This window comes from Pongo abelii, chromosome 5 (genome assembly GCF_028885655.2).
Source record: "Pongo abelii isolate AG06213 chromosome 5, NHGRI_mPonAbe1-v2.0_pri, whole genome shotgun sequence".
Classification (NCBI taxonomy): Eukaryota; Metazoa; Chordata; class Mammalia; order Primates; family Hominidae; genus Pongo; species Pongo abelii.
The window spans coordinates 156,273,706-156,296,582 of NC_071990.2; the positions used below are offsets into that span (position 1 = coordinate 156,273,706).

At 39.0% G+C, this 22,877-nt stretch overlaps 1 pseudogene; it reads left to right on the forward strand.

Annotated features, from left to right (window-relative positions):
- Positions 1-6,020: 6,020 nt before the first annotated feature.
- LOC100449749 (small ribosomal subunit protein eS4, X isoform-like) lies at positions 6,021-6,794 on the forward strand (annotated as a pseudogene).
- Positions 6,795-22,877: the final 16,083 nt, after the last annotated feature.

Sequence of the window (22,877 nt, forward strand, 5' to 3'; positions counted from 1 at the left end):
AATACAGTAGAAAATAATTCTACTTACCCAGTTCTGAACTGCCTTGCACTGTTCTGTGTGGTGCCTTTCCAAGGACCTGCTAAAAAACTGAGGTGATTCCTGTTTGCCAAGAGTTGGGCATCTCAACAGTGTGAGAAAACATTATTTTGGTCAATAATTGGCACAGTGATCAGGATATCAAGTGAGGAGTTTCCTAGGCCTTGGAGACGTGGCTACCCAGTTTCAAATTAGGTGGTAGAGAACTTATCTCAAATTTTGCAGAGACACAGAAAAAAATGGATTTATCAATTACTGTCATTATCAAGCAAGAATTATATTTATTTCTCATTTGTCTCTAGGTAATGAAACTTTGATGCCTTCAACAATGGTGGAATTATTTAATTGGCCAAACTGTTCCCTGGATAACATCCTTCAGGAAACAGAAGAAAATAATGGCATGGTGATAGTCTGTGTCCGCTGCTGGAGCCAAGGGTCAGTTAGTCACACTACAGATGGGAAGGCTGGACCCAGGGTACGGCCAGCCAGGGAGAATACCAGTGGCCCTTGGATGTAAAGGACCCATGCTGTCCTGAGAAAACCCAGTAGCCAAAGATATAGCTCAGCTATATGAGATGGCAGAAGGAGATCAGAAGATGACAAAATTGGCCAGGTGCAGTGGCTCACACCTGTCATCCTAGCACTGTGGGAGGTTGAGCCAGGCAGATCACTTGAGGTCAGGAGTTCAAGACCAGCCTGGCCAACATGGTGAAACCCCATCTCTACTAAGAACACAAAAATTAGCTAGGTATGGTGGTGCGCACCTATAATCCCAGCTACTCAGGAGGCTGAGGCAGGAGAATTGCTTGAACCCGGGAGGCTGAGGTTGCAGTGAGCTGAGATGGCGCCACTGCATGCCCGCCAGAGCGAAACAGCGAGACTCCATCTCAAAAAAAAAAAAAAAAAAGACAAAATTAATGGAATAAAATATTAATATTAGGTTGGTGCAGAAGTAATTGCAGTTTTTGCCATTACTTTTAATGGCAAAATATCCTTATTTCAATGATATACTTATTCAAATATGAGATACCTAAGACATTTTCAATATCTTATTCAAACACGATGTTTTGCCGTTACTTTTAGTGACAAAAATCGCAATTACTTTTACACCAACCTAACAGCAACTAGAGGTGTCTGAATTCTAACTCTTTCAATCTCACTGACAGCTCAAACTCCATTGCCTTCTCCCTGCTACTTTCCCCCACTATTGCTACCCTTGATTTGAACAAGATTTCAGCAGGACAAAATGTCACAAACAGGGACAAGGGATCTCCCACATGATGTTATTTCGGGGGGCTCCTTAAACCTTTTAGGGAGACTTTGTGTATTAGTTGAGGAAAGAACTGCACGCTTTCAAATCTGACCTTCCTCATTTCCACTTACTACCTGGATGATCTTGAGCAAGTCATTTAACCTCCTTAGCTTTACCTTCCTCAGCAACAAATAGGAGTCTACAAACAACAGTATTCATCTTAGAAATTGTATGTGAACTTTAAATGAAATAATGAGTAATGCACAAGGCAAGTACCTCAAACATGTTAAGGATATTTTATTTATTTTATTTTATTTTATTTTATTTTGAGACGGAGTTTCACTCTGTTGCCCAGGCTGGAGTGCAGTGGCACGATTTCGGCTCACTGCAACATCTGCCTCCCGGGTTCAAGCAATTCTCCTGCCTCAATGTCTTGAGTAGCTGGGCTTACAGGCATGCACCACCACGCCTGGCTAATTTTGTATTTTTAGTAGAGACAGTGTTTCATTATGCTGGCCAGGCTGGTCTGGAACTCCTGATTTCAAATAATCCACCCGCCTCAGCCTCCCAAAGTGCTGGGATTACAGGTGTGAGCCACTGCACCCTGCCAAGAATTATTATTGTATTGCTCTTGCATTTACTAACAGGCTTTGTTCTGGGGATTTTTTTTTTTTTCAGGAAAAAAAATTTAAATAGGATGTTGTGAAAGAGTCATGGTTTTCAAAGTTTCAAGAGAAGTGTTTTATTAAAAGAGGGGAAGAAATCAATGTTACCTTTGTCAAGAGAGTTCTGTATCTTAAACAATCAGCTTCTTGTTCATCATCAAGTTCAATAAAAAGTGCACAAAGTCCTAGAGACCTGATAATAATTAAGAATTCACAGGCTTCTTCTGAAGGCTCCTTTTAATCATTGATTTTTATATCTGGGTGGTCTTACAATGAGCTGCTTTTGTTGTTTTATATATCTCTTGCATTCTCAATCTGGGATAAATGAGGAAAACTTCTAAATTAAAACATTTGCTCCAACAGTTGTCCTTCTTTCACATTCTGGTTTTAATAATGAGGCACTAATATTCTGGAGAAATCTTTCATAAACTGAGTATTGTTTTTAAATCTGCTTATTTATGTTTCTCGTGGAACTTTGTGTGATATGCTGTGTTCAGGAGGAAACATCTGTCTTTGGGGTTTTCATCACCGTGAGGCAGTTTACTACAGGGCATGGCATGTCTGGGTGCCCAGAGATAACTCTCCAACATGGGCAGGCCCAGGAACACGTGTTCACAGTGACAGCCACAGCCATATCCCCAAGTACATGCTCATGTGCTCATTTGCAGAAAACACACAGAGGTGTGGTCCATGTGAAAATGTGTCCAGAGATTCCAAAGAATGTGTCTATTAGTGACAAAAGGCACAGCTGTTGCTAGGACAGAGCCTTCAATACTTAAGTGACATTGTAGCGCTGGGTGCTCTTATGAAAAGCGAGCTCAGGTCCTTTGAGGAATATGTACTATGGAAAGTTCCAATGAACTGGAATATTAACTTTCCATTAACGTGTCTCATTTTCCTGGAATTCCTATGTGAGAATTCTCTGTTTTGTTTGCACAACCCCAGGCTTCACATATCGAATTAGTAAATGAACTATCTACTTTTAAAGATCTAGGGTATCTCACAGAGGCTATGGGTGAGATACCCTAGATCTTTATCTACTTTTAAAGATCTAGGGTATCTCACAGACGGCTGTCCCTAAAACCAGGCAAACTTTGGGAAACTCATACTCACTCACCAAATTTTGCCCAAACTCATACTCATTAGCTATTTCTTTTTTTTTTTTGAGATGGGGTCTTGCTCTGTCACCCAGGCTAGGGTGCTGTGGCATGATCTCGGCTCACTACAACCTCTGCCTCCTGGGTTCAAGTGATTCTCCTGCCTCAGCCTCCCGAGAAGTTAGGATTACAGGTGTGTGCCACCATGCTCGGCTAATTTTTTGTATTTTTAGTAGAGACAGTGTTTCACTGTGTTGGCCAGACTGGTCTTGAACTCCTGAGCTTGTGATCCGCCTGCCTCGGCCTCTCAAGTAGCTGAGATTACAGGCATGTGCCATCGTGCCCGGCCTCATTAGCTATTTCTACACATATGCATGTTGTTGGCCATTCATTGAATTAGTTGATCAAAACTTTACAGTATTATTTTCCAACTCCCTAATAAACTGGGGTGGTACTTGATAAGGAAGTAAATGATGCTTTCTATTTTTAAAATGCTGGAGCTGGCCCCTACAGGTTCATGAGAGCCAATTGTATGTATCGCTTCCCAACTCCACATTTAGTGTTGTCATGTCGGTAGCTTAAAATTAGCTACAGTGGAAGTTTACACTGTGGGAATAGGCATTTGCTACAAATCAGGGATTAATTTTCCCAGGCAGCTGGATGTGGAGCATTCACAGGCACCCCGCTTGGAAAGCTGATGTCATTTGGTGCATGTTTGCCACAGTGAGGCTTTCTGGACAGCCTGGACCCAGGCTGGACTTTCCTGCTTCAACAAGTTCTGTGAAAAGATTCAAGAGCCTCTTGGGATGTAGAAACCGCCAAGTCTTAAGAGTTAAAACATCAAGGCTGCCTAATGAAGAAAAACTACCAGGGTGAGGTTTGGGTTCTTTCTTTCCTCTATGTATGTGGGTTTTTGGTTTTTTGTTTTTTTTTAACCTAAGACTTGGCTTTTATACTTTTTCGTGTTAGATTTTATTTCTTGAATTCAACTCATTTTTCCAGATATTTTCAATATCTTGTTTGAATCATGATTCTGTACTTGGTAAACCATAAACTCCATCAGCAACATAAACTATTTGCCAGGTACGGCGGCTCATGCCTGTAATCCCAGCACTTTGGGAACTCAAGGCAGAAGGATTGTTTCAGGCCAGGAGTTCGAGACTAGCCTGGTCAATATAGTGAGACTTTGTCATCTCTACAAAAGTTAAAAAAAAAAAAAAAAATTTTTAAAACATAAACTCGCTGGCCACGGTGGCTCACACCTGTAATCCCAGTACTCTGGGAGGCTGAGGTAAGTGGATCACTTGAGGCCAGGAGATTGAGACTATCCTGGCCAACCTGGCAAAACCCCATCTCTACTACAAATACAAAAAAAAAAAATTAGCTGGGGAAGGTGACACATGCCTGTAATCCCAGCTACTCGGGAGGCTGAGGCATGAGAATTGCTGGAACCCGGGAGGCGGAGGTTGCAGTGAGCCAAGATCATGCCACTGCACTCTAGCCCAGGTGACAGAGCAAGATTCTGTCTCAAAAAAAAAAAAAAGAAAAGAAAAAGAAAGAAAAGAAAAGAAAAAAGAAAAAACATAAACTATTGCTAATATTTTTAAAAACAAATTAGACAAATATGCCATGATTATTCACACTTATGTTATTGATCATAGTGTTGGAAAGGACAGTCTCTTGGATTGGGTTTTTTCCATGCAGACTTGGAGGCAGATGGTTAATTTAAAAAATGATCCAAGGAAACCAGAGCAACAGCACAGGTGGAGTGGTTGGTGGGGGAATAAGGGAAAAGTCATGAAGGGTACCTAGTAGAGCTTATTGTCCTTATCCCTGCGGGTCAGTCCTGATGGGGACTCTGAGCACCTCTGTAGATGGTGCACACCTGCCCCTCTGAAGTGGAGATACTGCACCATTTACCCACTGACTCCTTTCCCCTACTGGTGAGTGTTGCCCCTGAAGACAGTAACTCCCTTGTATTTCCAGGCAGTGAGGCAACTTCCCAGGCATCATCTGAGAAAGCTGGTGGAGAAAAGCCAGGAACTCTGCCTGCACTTGAGGTGAACGAACATTGACGTGCACTGAAATTGTCCACCACAGCCACAGCTGAAGCAGAGGCGGGCTGAGAGGGGGTGGCTCAGGGCATCGTAACATCTGCTATAGACAGAACTGAGGGATGAATTTTAGGAGATGTTCATTAACTCCACTAAGTATTTATGTATTAACCAATTAGATGAAACATCGACTAAACGTGTTATTTCCAGACACTATTGTAGGTACTAAGGACACAGCAGTAAAGTCTCTGCCTTCAATGAACTCATATTCTAGTAGAAGACAGATTCTTAAAATTAATAATAATATAAGTTGGTAGGTGATTTGTGGTAGAAAAAATATTTAAATAAGAAAGGCAAACGATTAGGAGGTGATGAATGTGGAGTAGGGACAGAGAGTGTTATTTTAGAAAGAGTAGTCAGTGAGGGCTGCTTGGATGAGGGGCCATTTGAGCACAATCTTCAATGAAGTGAGCAAGAGGAGCATGTAGGCGGACAGTGGCGGAGTCAGCAGTACTGCTTTCCAGACCCAGGGAAAATTCCGTACAAAGATCTGGAGTCAGGAACAACCCTGCTGTGTTAAAGGATCAGGGCCAGACACAGTTAAGCACAGAGATCCAGTGGCAAGTGAAAGAGATATGCTCCCTGCCCTGTAGAGCGTAGAGTCTACTGGGGCAACTGCCATTAACTTCATAAACAATCACACAGATTAAAGCAAATGTATAGAGTGTGGTAAAGGCATAATCGAATTTGTGTTTCTTAATGATTACATGTCTACTATGAGCAGAGGGACTGAAGAGGGTCGATGCTTGGTGTCTGTCTATCATTCAACACTATTCATTGCTTTCTCCTTTACTTCTCACTATCAATAACTGGACATAGCCCTGGATGCTCAGTATGCTTCATGACAATCTGCTTCCTGGCATGTCTTCAAGAAACATATTGATTTGTAAAAACTGGAACTACTGAATTTCTATGCGCACCAGAAGACGGAGGTCCTCTTTCCTTGCCTAACGCAGCCATGGCTCGTGGTCCCAAGAAGCATCTGCAGCTGGTAGCAGCTCCAAAGCACTGGATGCTGGATAAATTGACTGGTGTGTTTGCTCCTCATCCATTCACTGGTCCCCACAAGTTGAGGGAGTCTCTCCCCCTCATCATTTTCCTAAGGATCAGACTTAAATATGCCCTGACAGGAGATGAAGTAAAGAAGATTTGCATGCAGCAGTTCATTAAGATCGATGGCAAGGTTTGAACTGATATAACCTACCCTGCTGGATTCATGGATGTCATCAGCATTGACAAGAGAGAATTTCTCTCTGATCTATGACACCAAGGATCGCTTTGCTGTACATCGTATTATACCTGAGGAGGCCAAGTACAAGTTGTGCAAAGTGAGAAAAATCTTTGTGGGTACAAAAAGAATCTCTCATCTGGTGACTCATGATGCTCGCACCGTCCGCTACCCTGACCCCTCATCGAGGTGAATGATACCATTCAGATTGATTTGGAGACTGGCAAGAGTATTGATTTCATCAAGTTTGACACTGGTTACCTGTGTATGGTGACTGGAGGTGCTAACCTGGGAAGAATTGGTGTGATCATCAACTGAGAGAGGCACCCTGGATCTTTTGACGTGGTTCATGAGAAAGATGCCAATGGCAACAGCTTTGCCACTCGACTTTCCAACATTTTTGTTATTAGCAAGAGCAATGAACCATGGATTTCTCTTTCCCGAGGAAAGGATATCCGCCTCACCATTGCTGAAGAGAGAGACAAAGACTGGCGGCCAAACCGAGCAGTAGGTGAAATGGTCCCTGGGTGACATGTTAGATCTTTGCATGTAATTAAAAACAATGTGGCATGATTAAAAAAAAAAAAAAAAAAGTCTGAGCATGGTGGCTCACACCTGTAATCCCAGCACTTTGGGAGGCCAAGGCGGGCGAATCACCTGAGGTTGGGAGTTTGAGACCAGCCTCACCAACATGGAGAAACCCCGTCTCTACTAAAAATACAAAATTAACTGGGCGTGGTTGCATATGCCTGTAATCCCAGCTACTCAGGAGGCTGAGGCAGAAGAATTGCTTGAACCCAGGGGGCAGAGGTTGCAGTGAGCCGAGATCGCATCATTGCACTCCAGCCTGGGCAATAAGAGTGAAACTCCATCTAAAAAAAAAAAACTGGAACTATTTGTACCCTATCCTCTATCCCTGCACAGAAAAGTTGAAGGGAACTTAACCTGAAACTCATATGTTAATAGTACTGATTTCCACTGCCATGCCAAAGAGTAAGTAAAGAGTCAAGAGTCAGCATGGTATAGAGGAAACAGCATAGACTTGGACTTAAATCCACCTAGGCTCCAATTCCAGCTCTGATAATGATTAACTACATAGCTTTAAACAGATGATTTTACCCCTCTAAGCCTCATCTTTAAAAGGGGGATAATAACGCCTACTCTGGAGCATTATGAAGATGAAATCAGATCATGTATATAAAGCATCTGATTCACAACAGAGGCCGAAAATGGATTATTATATTAATCACATCATAGAGAATCCTAACTAATCTAAAACACTGTGATATATGTGGGTTTTGTCTGAACCACAAAAAAATATTAAAATGGCCCATGCAAAATTGAAACAAGTAAACAAATAAACTGAAAGGAGCTTGTAAATAATCAGACAAACCTGTTTAGTCCAATTATCCCAAGACACATATTTAGTATCCATGAGAAACTGCTGGGGGTGGAATGAAAGGGGTACGGCGGAAGGTCAAAGTCAACTGCCTGTGGATGATTTCCTGAAAAGTGTTTCTTTCCAGATCTCTTGTTTAGAGAGAGGTCAGACTGACCATGAGACACAGATGCTGAAGCCTCAAACATAGGAATAAAGTTCTACGAGGTCCAACCCAAAAAGGGAAATGCATTTTGATGATCCAGCAAGAAATTCTTATTAGTGCGGGAACTCTTGCCCACCATCTGCCAAGGGAGGCTATAATGGCATTGTTGACTCCCACACAGCAAGCAGAGCCTTAATCATGTTTTACTAGGCCTCACAGATCACAGGAGCAGGCATGCCCTCTTAGCCCTAGGCCTGGCACCACCCATGCAAGGTAAGTAGTTTACAGGTGTGTCTGGGTCTACTTCAGGTCGGTCAGTTTAAGACAGCTCCACAGGATCTTAACCCAGAGAAGGAGGTCAGCCCCAGGCAGAAGCTCCCACGCCAAGGAAGAAAAAGCTGGGCACCAGCTTTTTCACTATCTCCTGGGCACCAAACTAAATTATGTTTAGACTAGACTGGAAGCAATGACAACAAATCCAAAAGAAAAGTAAAAATTGGAAATAGTATTAAGAGCAAAAACTTGTTGTTGTCTAATCAGGAAAAGCAGCAAAACGTACATTGCATTCAGATGTGCAGGCCAGTGATCTATAGCCTTTGCAGGCTTTGGGTCCTTTCAACAGGCCACTTATCCTCATCATCATCACTTACCACAGCAGCAGTGTAGGTTATTACAGTGCTGTGTGGCTTGCAAGGCATTCTGGAGCACACGGTTTTGTTACAATCCTCATAGCAATCTGATGAACAAGGTTATTATTGTCCTCATTTTAAGGGTGAGGCCATCGAGACTCAGAAGAAAAAAATTAATTGATTTACACCAGGATGCACATGAAATAGATCTGGGAGCAGAGATTTGGACCCTGGGCTCCTGACACCAAGTTTTATTTTTGTGGCTACACATTTCATATTGTTGCGGATCTTTAATTGACAAACGTGGTCCCACATTGGCATTGCAGCTGCCTGGTGCATTCTACCTGAGGCTCTGGGCTGAGGCCACGTCACCACATAGGAGAGTAGGTAGCTCAGAGAATCAGTCCAAATAGACCAAGTGGTCATCAGTCCAGAACTCAAGTTGCCAAATCTAAGGAAATGAGGTCTGAAAGTGGGATCTGAGCCAAACCAATAAAGTCTCAAAAGTCAAGGTGATCCTGGGTAACTGTGTTCTCTCACTAGGCAAAAGTAAGAGAGAGGCTTTTTTCCTCAGTTTCAGTAAAGTACAAAGTGTGGTTTGAACAGGATTAGTTGGAAATGTCTTTGAACCTATTAATAGAGTTGAAATAAATCATCTGCAACTTTATTTATGCATTTCCTCAAAGTTCTTAAGTATGGAACCCTGACCGAAAGATTTTGATAGAGGCTTTTGCTTTTGTATTATACTCTCTAAAATTGTCATAACTTGTTTTACTAGTTAATGGAAATGTGTGATGTCACAACTCTCACAATGTGAGGGACGTGTGGGCATTTCCTTTGATTGCCAGTTTTTCTCCACAAACCATAGTAACTGTAGGCTCCATGAGGACAGGGATTCTTGTCTGAGTCTCTCGTGAATCCTCAATACTTGGCACATAATAGAACTCAATAAATATTTTTTATCTGTTGTATGAATAGTGGGTACATTTTACATTGTCTTTTGGCAGAAAGAGGTACTTCTTTTAAATCTTAACTAAAAATAGATTCCCTTATTATAAAATACATTAATTATCTTGACAAAACATCATGTATCTCCCCCCTTTCCCTGATGATGAAAGTTGTAATGAAGACATAACTTATTTATTGCTTTTCCAAGAGCATGTAGGCCTCAAGATTACTCCATGGTTATGCATACAACAGACAAAATACGTTACGTGTGAAAGGTACTAATTATGTAGGTGGTGGTTTTCAATAAGGGTCAAGGATCCCATATCACAGTCTTACCCAAGGGGTTATGGTTCCACATCTTATGTGACTTTTCTATAAGGAAAAACCTGTTTATATTATCTAAGCCCAGAACTTAACTCCATTTTACATATGAACACAAAGCATTTTTGCTCTATGTTAATATATAAGGAATTTCCAGGAATGCAAATATCATGTAAACTGAGGAAAGATTGAGACTTGTTTTGTTTGGAAATTTACCAAAAGCAATTGACTATTGAAGAAAATCACCATCAACAAATGCTTGTGGTATTGGAGGCACCAATAAAAGAACAGCTATCTCAGTTTTTGTAACTATTGCATTTACGATGATAACATATTAACTTTCAAATTTACTTATTTAGACTTTCACTTCCATTTATGAAAAATTAACAGCTACAGGAATTATCCTTCTTCCATGCACAAATTGAAAATTAGGCAAAAGACGTGAAACAACAGTTTTCAGACATTAAACAACTGGTAATGCTGGACTGTGAACCCTGAAAGAAGAGAATCAATTAAGCTGAATGCTGTGATTGCCCCAGCTTCCTGCCTGGAGGCAGTTTTCAAGCCACAGCATGCAGCCAACAGTCTCACTGAGTTAAGGAAACAGAGATCAAAGTTAAGGAAGGCAAGGTGGCTAGATTTGTGGGACAAAGTACTAGAAAGGAGAAAGCTGCACAGAGAGAGAGAAAGAGAGCACACTCTCAAGATTTGCAAAGGGTTCTCTCAAATCTTTGACTAAATACTAATAATAAATATGATATCTCATAGGGAAGAAAAAAACACTAGATAGGTCTGATAGCAATTTACACACTGTAGAAGAGATCAGTGTTCTTGATGATATAGCAATAATAAAGCACAAAGAGAAAAAGAATAGAAAAAATTAACAGAGCATCAGTGATGTATGAAGGAATATCAGAAGGTAAGTGGTCTAAACCATGTATAACTGGAGTAGCAAATAGAGTGAGTGAGAAGGACAGAAAAAAACCTTTAAAGAAATCATGGCTGAAATCGTCAAAATTTGATGAAAGCTCTGAACTCTCAGATTTGGGATGCTCAAGGAACTTCAAGAAAAAAAAAACAAAAAAATTCAAACTAAGAAAGATCATAAAATCAGTCATAAAGAAAAAAATCTTAAAAGTTCCAGGAGAGGGATGATGGGACACGTTACATATAGAGGAACAAAGATAAAAATGACAGCAGACTTCTCATCAGAAATTTTGCAAGCCAGAAGGCAATGGAGCAACATCTTTAAACTACTTAAAAAAAAAAAAAAAAAAAAAAAAAAAAAGCTTTGATCTAGAATTCTATACCCAGATAAAATAGCTTAAGAAAGTAAAAATAAAAAAGTCTTATTTAGATATACAAAAGCTGAAAGAATTCATCACCAGAAGAATGCACTACAAGCTACATGAAAAAAAGTCTTTCAGACAGAAGGAAAATAATACTAAATGGAAATTTGCTTCTACACAAGTGAGTAAAGAGTGTGGAAATGATGAGTGTGTAGGAACATATAAAATACTTTTTCTTCCAATTTTAATCTCTTTAAAAGATATAGATTATTTAAAGCAACAATAATAGCAAGTATTGTGGAGGCATGTATGACAAAACAGCATAATGTATGACAATAACATGTAAGAAACAGTAGCACAAGGACAGAAGGAAGAAAGTGAAGACACACTATTGTAAGGTGCTTATACTATATGTATATAATTTGAAGGTAAACTATGAGTTAGGTGTGTATTATAAACCTTAGAGCAACAACTAAAAAATAAAACAAAGCCACTCCAATTAAAGGATGGAGATTGTCAGATAAAAAAGCAAGGCCTAACTACTGTGCTGTCTGTGAGAAAAACATTTTAAATATAAAGAAACAGAAAGATTAAAAGTAAAATGATGGAAAAAGACATACAATGAATACACAAAACAAAACAAAGTTGAATGAGCTACGTTAATATCATATAAAGTAAATTTCAGAACAAGAAATATTCCTAGAAGTAAAAATCAGGCATTTCTTTTTTTTTTTTTTTTTTTGAGACAGAGTTTCACTCTGTCAGCCAGGCTGGAGTGCAGTGGCATGATCTCGGCTCACTGAAGCTCTGCCTCCCGGGTTCAAGTGATTCTCCTGCCTCAGCCTCCTGAGCAGCTGGGATTACAGGCACATGGCACCAAGCCCAGCTAATTTTTGTATTTTTTTAGTAGAGATGGGGTTTCTCCCTGTTGGTCAGGCTGGTCTCGAACTCCCAACCTCAGGTGATCCGCCCGCCTCAGCCTCCCAAAGTGCTGGGATTACAGGCGTGAGCCACCACGCCTAGCCAAAATCAGGCATTTCTTAATGGTAAAGATGTCAATTCATCAAGAAGACATAAAAATCTTAGATGTCTATGCACCTACTAAAAGACATAATAATCTTAAGTGTTTAGGTACCAGGGACATAAAAAGTTGACAGAACCAAAAGAAGAAGTAAAATATTTTGCAATTTCAACACTCCTCTATCAATAATTGATACAAGTAGAAAGTCAATAAGAAAACAGATTTGAACAACACTATAAGCAAACTTGACCGCCATTTATGGAACACTCCACTCAACTATAGAACATTCATGAAGATAAATTATATTCTGGGTCATAACAGAAATATACTTATTTAACCCTACTTTTTAAATTTCAAATATAAGGACAGAGTGTGAAAAACTTTTAGTAGAATATTGTTCTTACTTATTGTAAATCTGAAATTATTCATTGTAACAAGGAGCAAGCATCTAACTATTAATACTTAATAATTAATACTTCATTTTCTTATATAGCAACTGAGAATTTCAACACTGAAATACCTCTTATTTTTCTTTCATATTATATATGACATCATTTTTAATTATATAACATTTTGTGTTTAAGTTACCTTATCAATAAATTTTTTTTCATGACAGAGAAAAGATTATTACAAGCTAGTTATAAAAAGGGGCTTTGGATCTGATGGAGTATGAAATCACTTGTCTGGAACACAAAGGAATGTTTTGATGTTCCTGTTATCTTTACCAATACTCTGATGGAAAACCTACGAATGAAGTAGGATTTTTCACATATCTACGTACTACAAATTCCTCCACTTGTCAAAATGATATACTAAGATAGACCTCTATAAATTTGAACTTTGTATGCAGAGATCTCGCAGTTGCAAAGGAATTAATAGTATTACAAATAAAATTGAGTACAGTAGTGTCACGACCATCCTAGATATAGAAAGTATGTTCTTATTAATACAGCTGACAGTTGTAGTTAATTTTTCTAGGAGCCTCGTCATATGGTTCATATCACATTTATGGTTCATACGTTTTCTATATGTAAATCAAGTGAATAGACAAGATTCTTTTAACCCAAATGAAAACTCTGCATTTATCTATTCCTGTTAGGTTTTATCATGGTGATTTGTGAATCGTAGTTCTTCCACTGAGATAATTTTGAATATCAATTCTGATGAACTTTATATAGTTGCCTCCTATCCTCTGGTTTTGGGTCAGGGATAAATTTGATTAGCGTGCCTTTAGCAGGATGTGAAATATCTTTGATATTTCAAAAAAAAGTCTTTGATACATTTATGCCTTTTAGTCAATCATTATTGTTTTGTGAAAAAAAAAAAACCCTCTAATATATTTAGCACTATAGATTCCAAAACTGGGAGTTTACAGGAGCAGCACACTAAAAGTCCCTTAGTAACCTTTGTCTCTCAGCTTCACACCCAGCCCTCCGTACCACTGAAACTGGAATTCTGCAAACTGCATTCTCCAAACTCTTGTCATTGTGGTCAGTGAAGATATTTTATATAACTATCTTCTTAAATCTATTGAGACTTAATTTGTGGCCTAACATATGGTCTATCCTGGAAAATGTCATATGTGCACTTGAGAAGAATGTGTATACTACTGTTGGGTACAATGTTCTGTTAGTCTGTTAGATCTAGTTGATTTATTGTGTTGTTTAAGCGCTTGGTTTCCGTATTTATCTTCTGTCTTGTTGGTCTGTCCGTTTTTCAGAGTGGGGTATTAAAGTCTCCAACTAGTATCATAGAACTATTTCTCTCTTTGTTTCTGTGAAGTTTTGCCTCATGTATGATGGTCGCTCATTAGGTGTGTAAATATTAATATTTATAATTATTATGTCTTCTTGCTGGAGTGAACCTTTTATTAATATATAATGTCCTTGTTTCTTGCAAACATTTTTTATTTAAAGTTTATTTTGCCTGATATTAGTACAGCTACTTCTGCTCCTTTTTGGACACTATTTGCATGGAATATCTTTTTCATCCTTCCACTTTCAATCTATTTGTGTCTTTAGATGTAAAGTAAGTCTCTTATAGACAGTACACAGTTGAATTTTGTTTGTTAATACATTCTGCTGATCTCTGACTTTTGATGGAGAATTGAACTTGTTTACATTTAAAGTAATGACTGATAAGGAGTGACTTATTTCTGTCATCTTGCTATTTGTTTTCTATATGTCTTATACCTTTTTGTGGTCCCTCACTTCCTGCATTGCTGTCTTCTTATGTGTTTAGTTGATTTTTTATAGTGAATTATTTAAATTCCCTTCTCATTATATGTATTCTATAGCTATTTTCTTTGTGGTTAACATGGGGATTATATTTAACATCCTAAAGTTGTAACACTCTAACTTGAATTTATACCAGCTTAAGTTCAATAACATACAAAAGCTTTCCTCCTTTAACAGCTCCATTCCCACTCCTTTTGGTTTTTGGTGTCACAAAATTACATCTTTATATATCGTGTGTCCAAAACATAAACTAATAATTCTTCAGAATGCATTAACCTCTTAAATCATATGAAAAACAAAATGTGAATTTACAAATCAGTTTACAATAATAATAGCTTTTAGACTAGTAATTGTTTCTTTTAATGTTTTAGTCTCTTAAATCATGTAGAAAACAAAAAGTGCAGTTACAAATCATTATTACAATAATGCTAGCTTTTATAATTACCAATATATTTACCTGTATTTATAGCTTTATTTCTTCATACAGCTTCAAGTGATTATCTGGTGTCTTTCCATTTCAACCTCCAGGACTCCCTTGATCTTGTAGGGCAAGTCTAGAGATAACAAACTTCCTCCGCATTTATCCGGGAATGTCTTAATTTCTTCCTCACTTTTGAAAGGCAGCTTTGCCAGATATAGGATTCTTGACTGACAATTTGTTTGGTTTTTTTCTAGCACCTTGAATATATTGGCCCACCGCCATCTGCCTCTAAAGTTCCCAATGATTATCTGTGGATAATCTTATCACAGATCCCTTATATGTGATGAGTTGCTTCTCCCATACTGCTTTCTCTCTTTGTGTTTGGCTTTTGAAAGTTTGATTATAATGTCTCTGACTGTGGGTCTCTGAGTTTATCTTACTTAGAGTTCTTTGAGCTTCTTGAAAGTTTACGTTTATGTCTTTCATCAAATTTGGGATGTTTTTAGCCATTATTTCTACAGACATTCTCTTGCCGGCTTTCTGTCTCTCTTTTCTTCTGAGACTTCCACAATGTGTATATTGGTCCGTTTGATGGTCCCACAGATCCTTTAAGCTCTGTGCAATTTTCTTCACTCTTTTTTTTTTTTTTTTTTTTTTTTTGCTGTTCCTCAGATTTGATTTCTATTATCCTATCCTCAAGTTTGCTGGTTCTTTCTTCTGCCTGCTCAAATCTACATTTGAATTCCTCTACTGAGTTTTTCATTTTGGTCATTGTATTTTCAGCTCCAGAATTTCTTTTTTGTTTCTTTTTATGTTTTCTATTTGTTGGTATTGCCATTTTGTTCATACATCTTATTCTTGACATTCTCCACATCTTTTAGTTTGTTGAATATCTTTAAGATGGTTATTTTAAAGTCTTTGTCAAGTAGCTGTGCCATCAGGTCTTTTTCAGAGACAGTTTCTGTTTATTCTTCTTTCCTTTGAATAAGCCATATTTTCCTGCTTCTTTGCATGCTTTGCAATTTTTTGTTGAAAACCAGGTATTTGAATCTAATAATCTGCTAACTCTGGAACTCAGGTTCTCCCCCTTTCCCAGGATTTTCTGTTTTTTGTGTTTATGTTTTATTGTTTGTGTTTCTGATGTTGTAGACTGTCTCTGTACCAAAGATTAGTGTCAGTTGTAAACTTAGGTCTTTGTGGGTCTTTTCTGAACCTGGGTCTTTTCCTGGGTATGTGCAGTCACTTTCTAATGCTCCCCATATATGCAGTTGTTTTCAAATGTTATAGTTTTCAATGTCTGGCACCCAAAAGGGAGAAAAAAGAAAAATGAAGGGAGACAGAAAACGGCACCAGCCTTTTAAACCTCCTGGAAATCACTTCTGCTAGAGGGGAAGGGCTTGCAAAAATTGGGGGGGTTGTAAACACAATGGCCATTAGCCTTTTTGTCTGTATCTCTGTGATCAGAAGAAGCAATCAGTGATCCAAATACAGATCCCTGATGTTTGGAGGACAGGATCCTTTTTACCCACCCCAGCTCCTATAAGCTGCCTACAAGTCACTCCAGGAACTCCAGGAACTCATGCACAGGTGCCTGTCGTGTAGCTGGGGTGGAGGATGAGTACTACTGCTACCTGCTAAGAGCTGAAATTGACCAACATTAAATGCAATTTACTGCCTAAGCCTTCTCCTGAAATTTGCAACCTTCTACAGATTCCTGAGTTCCAAAATAGTTACATCAGACAGATTCTGCCATTACAATCCTTGTCTAGATGGGGAGAGAAATGCCTGGTGCCTTCTACTCTGCCATCTTCCTAGAATCCCTAGACATTCTCTTTTGCTACTTATAAAATTAAAATATTAAGAAACAATTAAAAGTATAATGGCAATCGGATAAAAGAAGTAGTATTTTAACTATAGTATTTCCTAGGATAAGGAAGGTTTTCCATTTGACTAGAAATCCCTTAAGGGCAGGAACTTCATTCATCCAATAGGTATTTTTTGAGCATTATTTCATGCTAGACTCATTCAGGTGTTTTATATTACTTCAATGCAAAGTTGAATAATTTAATTCTAGGACAAAGCAGGAGTCTTAACTTTTGTCTAGTCTAGTGGTTTACAAACCTCTTTTTGGCCTTCTAACTCTTTCATCAAATGAAAGTTCATATAGAAGTCCAATAAATCCAGTAGGCATGAGTAAAACTACTCCATTTGAGCAGGTACCTCAGAAAGTCCAGAGCCCAAGCAGCTAGTGCCCGCTGCCCCCACTCGACCCAGTGGTCCTCAGGGAGTATTCACAGACACACCAAGGCCTTATGGAGCATTATTTGAGAACACCTGATCTACTTAACCCATCATTTTATATCATAGATAAGAAACTGAGACATAGAGAGCTGCCCAAGGCCACACAGCTGATGAGTAGTGAGTCCACCTACAACGGAGACTGTGATGATCAAAGTTCATGGGGTCACGGATTTTTGCAGGTCCCAAGTCTGAAGGGATTCAAATTCAAACCTGGCCAGAAGGAACCCAAGTTATATAAAAGGGGATACAGGCCGGGCACAGTGGCTCACAGCTGTAATCCCAGCACTTTGGGAGGCCAAGGTGGGCGGATCACGAGGTCAGGAGATCGAGACCATCCTAGCTAACATGGTGAAACCCCATCTCTACTAAAAATACAAAAAGTTAGCCGGGCGTGGTGGTGGGCACCTGTAGTCCCAGCTACTCGGGAGGCTGAGGCAGGTGAATGGCGTGAACCCGGGAGGTGGAGCTTGCAGTGAGCCAAGATCGTGCCACTGCACTCCAGTCTGGGTGACAGAGCGAGACTCCATCTCAAAAAAAAAAGGGGGGGGAGGGATACAAATTGTTTTAATTGAGAACACAAGATAATGAGGTTATATGTCATGTCTGGATACTTGTATTCATGTGTGTATTTTGTCATATTCATACATGTGAGAAGAGCTAATAATTTTTTGTGCAGAGATGATTTTAGGAACTAACTCAGAAAAACCAATATAGTTTTCATCCTGATGCATGACTTATGTACGATTAAAAATACCATTTCTGGTTGGTCTTAGGAAAAACTCACCAGATTTGTAGATTATAAAATTGGTTGAATGTGTTTACTGTTCGGAAGTGGATGGAGTGGTGTCAAACTGCAAGAGCATTTTTAAATTTTTTATTATATAATATTATCAGATATTTACTTTAAAATTATTTCCATGTGCTGAAACTTGTTCCATTGTAGTAAAGCTTTAGTAAAATTACATAAGCACATGAACTAGAAATGCGATTATGTGTAATTAACGTTACCAATGTAATTGAAGCACATGGCCTTACTATATAATTTATAAATCTGTACACAATTAATTTTGTGTGATCTTTTTGATCTCTTTTTACTATGCATTACTTCTCTAAGTTCTGTAGAATCCAGCATTACTAAGAGCATTTTTAGATTAGCACACATCTATGACACCATTAATAAAATATCCATCCCCTTGTCATTCTGGCTTTTGATTTGACAGTTTAGGCAATAGCTCTAGTTGAGAGAGCCAAATTGGTTCTCCACTTAAAAGACAGAAGTTATGCTCTTCTTTATAATTATCTACACTCTCAATGTAATCCTCATCTACCACCACTGTTACCATGCAAAGCATTGATTAAATATTTCTTTGTACATTTCACAAAGAAAGATTTTACAAGTGCATATTTACTGCCTTCCAGAAAATAATAATTTTAAAGGAGTATATGTGAATCATCTGTTTGAAACTGTCAATGTGAGCTAAATCTTTAGTACCTCTAATTTATACCTAGGTACTTGAAATTTTAAATAGCAGTTCCAAAAAATCAAAAGCTTCTTGACCAAATGTGTTATTATGGGGAAGAGAATTTCTACAGAAACAAATAATTGCTAGAACTTTTATTTCATTATCTTAGGAACCTCCTCTTCAATGATTGTTGATCTCAATATGGTTGTTGTCTCATGAGGCCCTCATGAATTGGCTGGGGAGAGTCTCTGGCATTTGTTTGGAGCTTTTAAGGAGTTAGCACTTCCAGCCTGTCTCTTTTCTCCATTTATCCTTCTATTAAGAGACTCTAGTTAGCAACTGCTCTCTCTTCAGTGGCTGTAGGGTTTTATGCAGCTAATTTTTATCCGTTGAGTACAGTCATTAGACCCTTGATTACCAAGGGCAGAGATTTACTCAGACCACCTTAATAAAAATGGGGATATATTATAAATACAGGTGGGTACCAGAGCTTAAAAGCTATGAGACTATTAAGTAGTTCTTGAGACAACTCTCGTCTCCACCTCTCTTACAGCCTATGTGGTCTCTCTTTCAAAGCGCCACTGCTTTTCTCTCTACGCCTGCCCCATCTTTCTGTGAATCTACTCTGTATTCCCCAGGAATTTGGGGACTTACACCCCAAGAAACAGTTTTGGGGCCGGGTGCGGTGGCTTATGCCTGTAATCCCAGCACTTTGGGAAGCCAAGGCAGGCGGATCAAGAGGTCAGGAGTTCAAGACCAGCCTGGCCAAGATGGTGAAACCCCGTCTCACCTAAAAATACAAAAAATAGCTGGGCATGGTGGCAGGTGCCTGTAATCACAGCTACTCAGGAGGCTGAGGCAGGAGAATTGCTTGAACTCAGGTAGCAGATGTTGCAGTGAGCCGAGGTCATGCCACTGCACTCCAGCCTGGACGATAGAGTGAGACTCTGTCTCAAAAAAGAAGAAGAAGAAGAAGAAGAAGAAGAAGAAGAAGAGGAAGAGGAAGAGAGGAGAAGAAGAAGAAGAAGAAGAAGAAGAAGAAGAAGAAGAAGAAGAAGAAGAAGAAGAAGAAGAAGAAGAAGAAGAAGAAGAAGAAGAAGAAGAAGAAGAAGAAGAAGAAGAAGAAGAAGAAGAAGAAGAAGAAGAAGAAGAAGAAGAAGAAGAAGAAGAAGAAGAAGAAGAAGAAGAAGAAGAAGAAGAAGAAGAAGAAGAAGAAGAAGAAGAAGAAGAAGAAGAAACAGTTTTGAAGGAAATTAATCAGATTGGCTTAGCTAATTACTAACTTGCTATAGGGCAAAACCTTCACATCTGACCTGTTTGATGCTCAGTGTTGGCCCCATCAGAAGCCATGCCTGCACAGCTAAGTCAGAGACTGCCTCACTAAGCAGGGGGCTATGGCCAGTGTGTTTTCTACTGTTTTTTAAAAAAAAATGACAGGAGGCACTGCAATTAACATGTCCAATATATGTATAATCAGAAGTCAGAGGTGCCTCAGCCTTGGATAGCTACGAAAGGGTTTTATCCAATGATACCTCCTTATTGTACATTGAAGTGGTAATTCCCAAGTTTTGGACTTCTACAGAAGAAAACTTTGACAAAACTCAATCCTATTATATTTTGAATGATATAATGACAACCATCTTCCTTTGTTCGGGTATTCATTTGTGTTTTGAATAATTAAGCAGGAAATCTAGCCGAATATTCTAGCCATCTCAAATTCCATTGGTTTATCTGTACAGCTAAAAATAATTACACTCATATGCCCTTAATGAATAGATCAGACTGCTTCACATTCTTGCCTGCATTCAGAAATTCAAAAGGTAGGTTACCCTGCTTTTTGCTAAATTTCTAGTGATATTAATTTGGGGAACAGATTCTAGAAACTTTAAGTCCTAATGTCCAGCTTTTAGAATTATGATTTTTTTAAGTTTACCATTTGAACATATAATAATCATCAATATTTCAGAAGATTGAAAAATAAAATATATTTGAACTTTGCTAACCACTTTCTCCTTCAGTATTTACAGACCTCCACTAATTGGGATGACGCACTTCTTCAAAAATAAAGATGCTGTTCAAATACTTTCTGTGTTTGCTTAATTAAAAAGGACATTGGAAAAAATGACCTTGTATGCCACAAATAGCAGTTTGGAAGCGACACTTCCTATTCATTATGTTATCACCATTTTCCTTTAAAATAATCATTCAAATACATGGATTTCTCAGTTCCAAGAAAACTAAAGCTGACATGTAATAAACTGAGAGTTAAATACAGATCCATTATTGTGGGGCCAACAAAACCTGTGTTACTCAGATCTGATAACACAGTTGCATGTAAATTCCACGCATCTGCTTATATCTAATATGTGCACATATTTACTCTGAGGAAATGGGAAAGCAAAGCTAGGCTCAAGAGTAGTAATGTAAACAGCATCGCACCTACGCTCAGCAGGAATCGTTTGCACACCTGTCTTTCTTGGAAATGTGTCAACCAGTTGTTTTCTCAGGTTCATGTACAATTTTATCGGGCCCTGGAAACACCTACTCCACATTCGCTGTGCCAACCATTAAAGTCCAGTTTGTTTCTGAGTGAGGAGGTGGGAAAGGGCTGGTTTGGAAACCAAGTCTGTGACTGTTTCAAATGCACCAGTGGTCTCCCAAAGGTTGATTTTTATCACCTTTGAGACAGTACTCTCTGAAGGCCCCTCCCTCATCCTTACAGATTGGCATTTTGATTTTAAAAAATGAAGATGAAAAAAAGGAAATAGAGAAATGGGACCACATACAGAAAAACTGGGATAAAGCTTCATTTATTCAACACCCACAGTATGTCAGGCCTGTGTTAGTCTTTAGAGATACAGCAGTAAACAACTTTCTACTTTGACTTCTAAGCAATAAATTTACTTAAGTTTACTGCAGACTTGGAGCAAAGTCTCTAAAGAGTGTGGTCATAAAATGGAGAATCTGGAACATTAGAGAAGGAATGCTTTTGTTTAGTGGGTGACTCTTCAAATAACATAATTTTCTAAATTTTTAAATGTCATACAGTTCTTATTTTGTAATCTAACGTAAAAATGAAGTTTAGGCCGGGCATGGCTGCTCACACCTGTAATCTCAGCACTTTGGGAGGCCGAGGCAGGAAGATCACTTGAGCTTAGGAGTTCGAGACCAGCCCAGCCAACATGGTGAAACCCCATCTCTACAAACAATACGAAAATTAGCCAGGCGTCGTGGCTCACGCCTGCAGTCCCAACTACTTGGGAGGCTGAGGTGGGAGGATCGCTTGAGCCAGGGAGACAGAGGTTGCAGTGAGCCATGGTAGGGATACATTTTTTTAAATTAAAAAAAAAACCATCAAATTTGGATGAAATGCATACATTAAGAAAATTAATTTGCTAGGCCAGGCACTGTAGCTCACACCTGTAATCCCAGCAGTTTGGGAGGTTGAGGCAGGGAGATCGCTTGAGCTTACCAGTTCAAGATCAGCCTGGACAACACGGCAAAACCCTATCTCTACTAAAAATACAAAAAGCTAGCCAGGAGTGGTGGCACATGCCTGTAGTCCCAGCTACTTGGGAGGCTGAGGTGGGAGGATGGCTTGAGACTGGGAGGTGGAGCTTGCAGTGAGCTGAGATCACACCACTGCACTCCACCCAGGGTGATAGAGCCAGACCGTGTCTCAAAAAAAAAATTAATTTGCTTTTAGTCCAATGGTAACAAACATTGATTCATCCACTCATGAATGTGTATGGTAGTTATAAAATAATACAGCACAAAGTTCTAGCTACATAGATATTAAGAAGGCAAAGAGAAGAAATCCTAACTCAGCCTGGGGAGGAGTAAGAGAGGGAGTTTGGGAGGGCTTCCTGGAAGCAGTGACCACTGAGAGTTAAAACCAGAGAAGGAGCGAGGTCAAAGGAAGAACATTCTCTACAGAGAATGTAGCAATAAAAAGGAACTGGAGATCTAAAATAACTCTTCTTAATGTCTTCACTGACTTCTATGTGGGGCGTTGGGGGAAGAGCACTAGAAGAGGTTGAATATATCTAGAACATACACTATGACTGAAGCGAGTTTGAGAGACAGGGCTAGAGAGATAAGCAGGAATAAAATCAGGGAGAGCCTTGACCACCACCGCATTAGGAAAAGGCTGCCATATTAGGAAAGGCTGTTCAATATAATGTAATAAAACCTAATTATTGTAGGTTCATGAGAGCTTATCCAAGAAAGGTCCTGTCAGTTTCGTACCCAGGCAGGATAGTAAAGATATTTCCGTATTGAAAACCTTTCCCTAATTCGCATCTCTGTGAC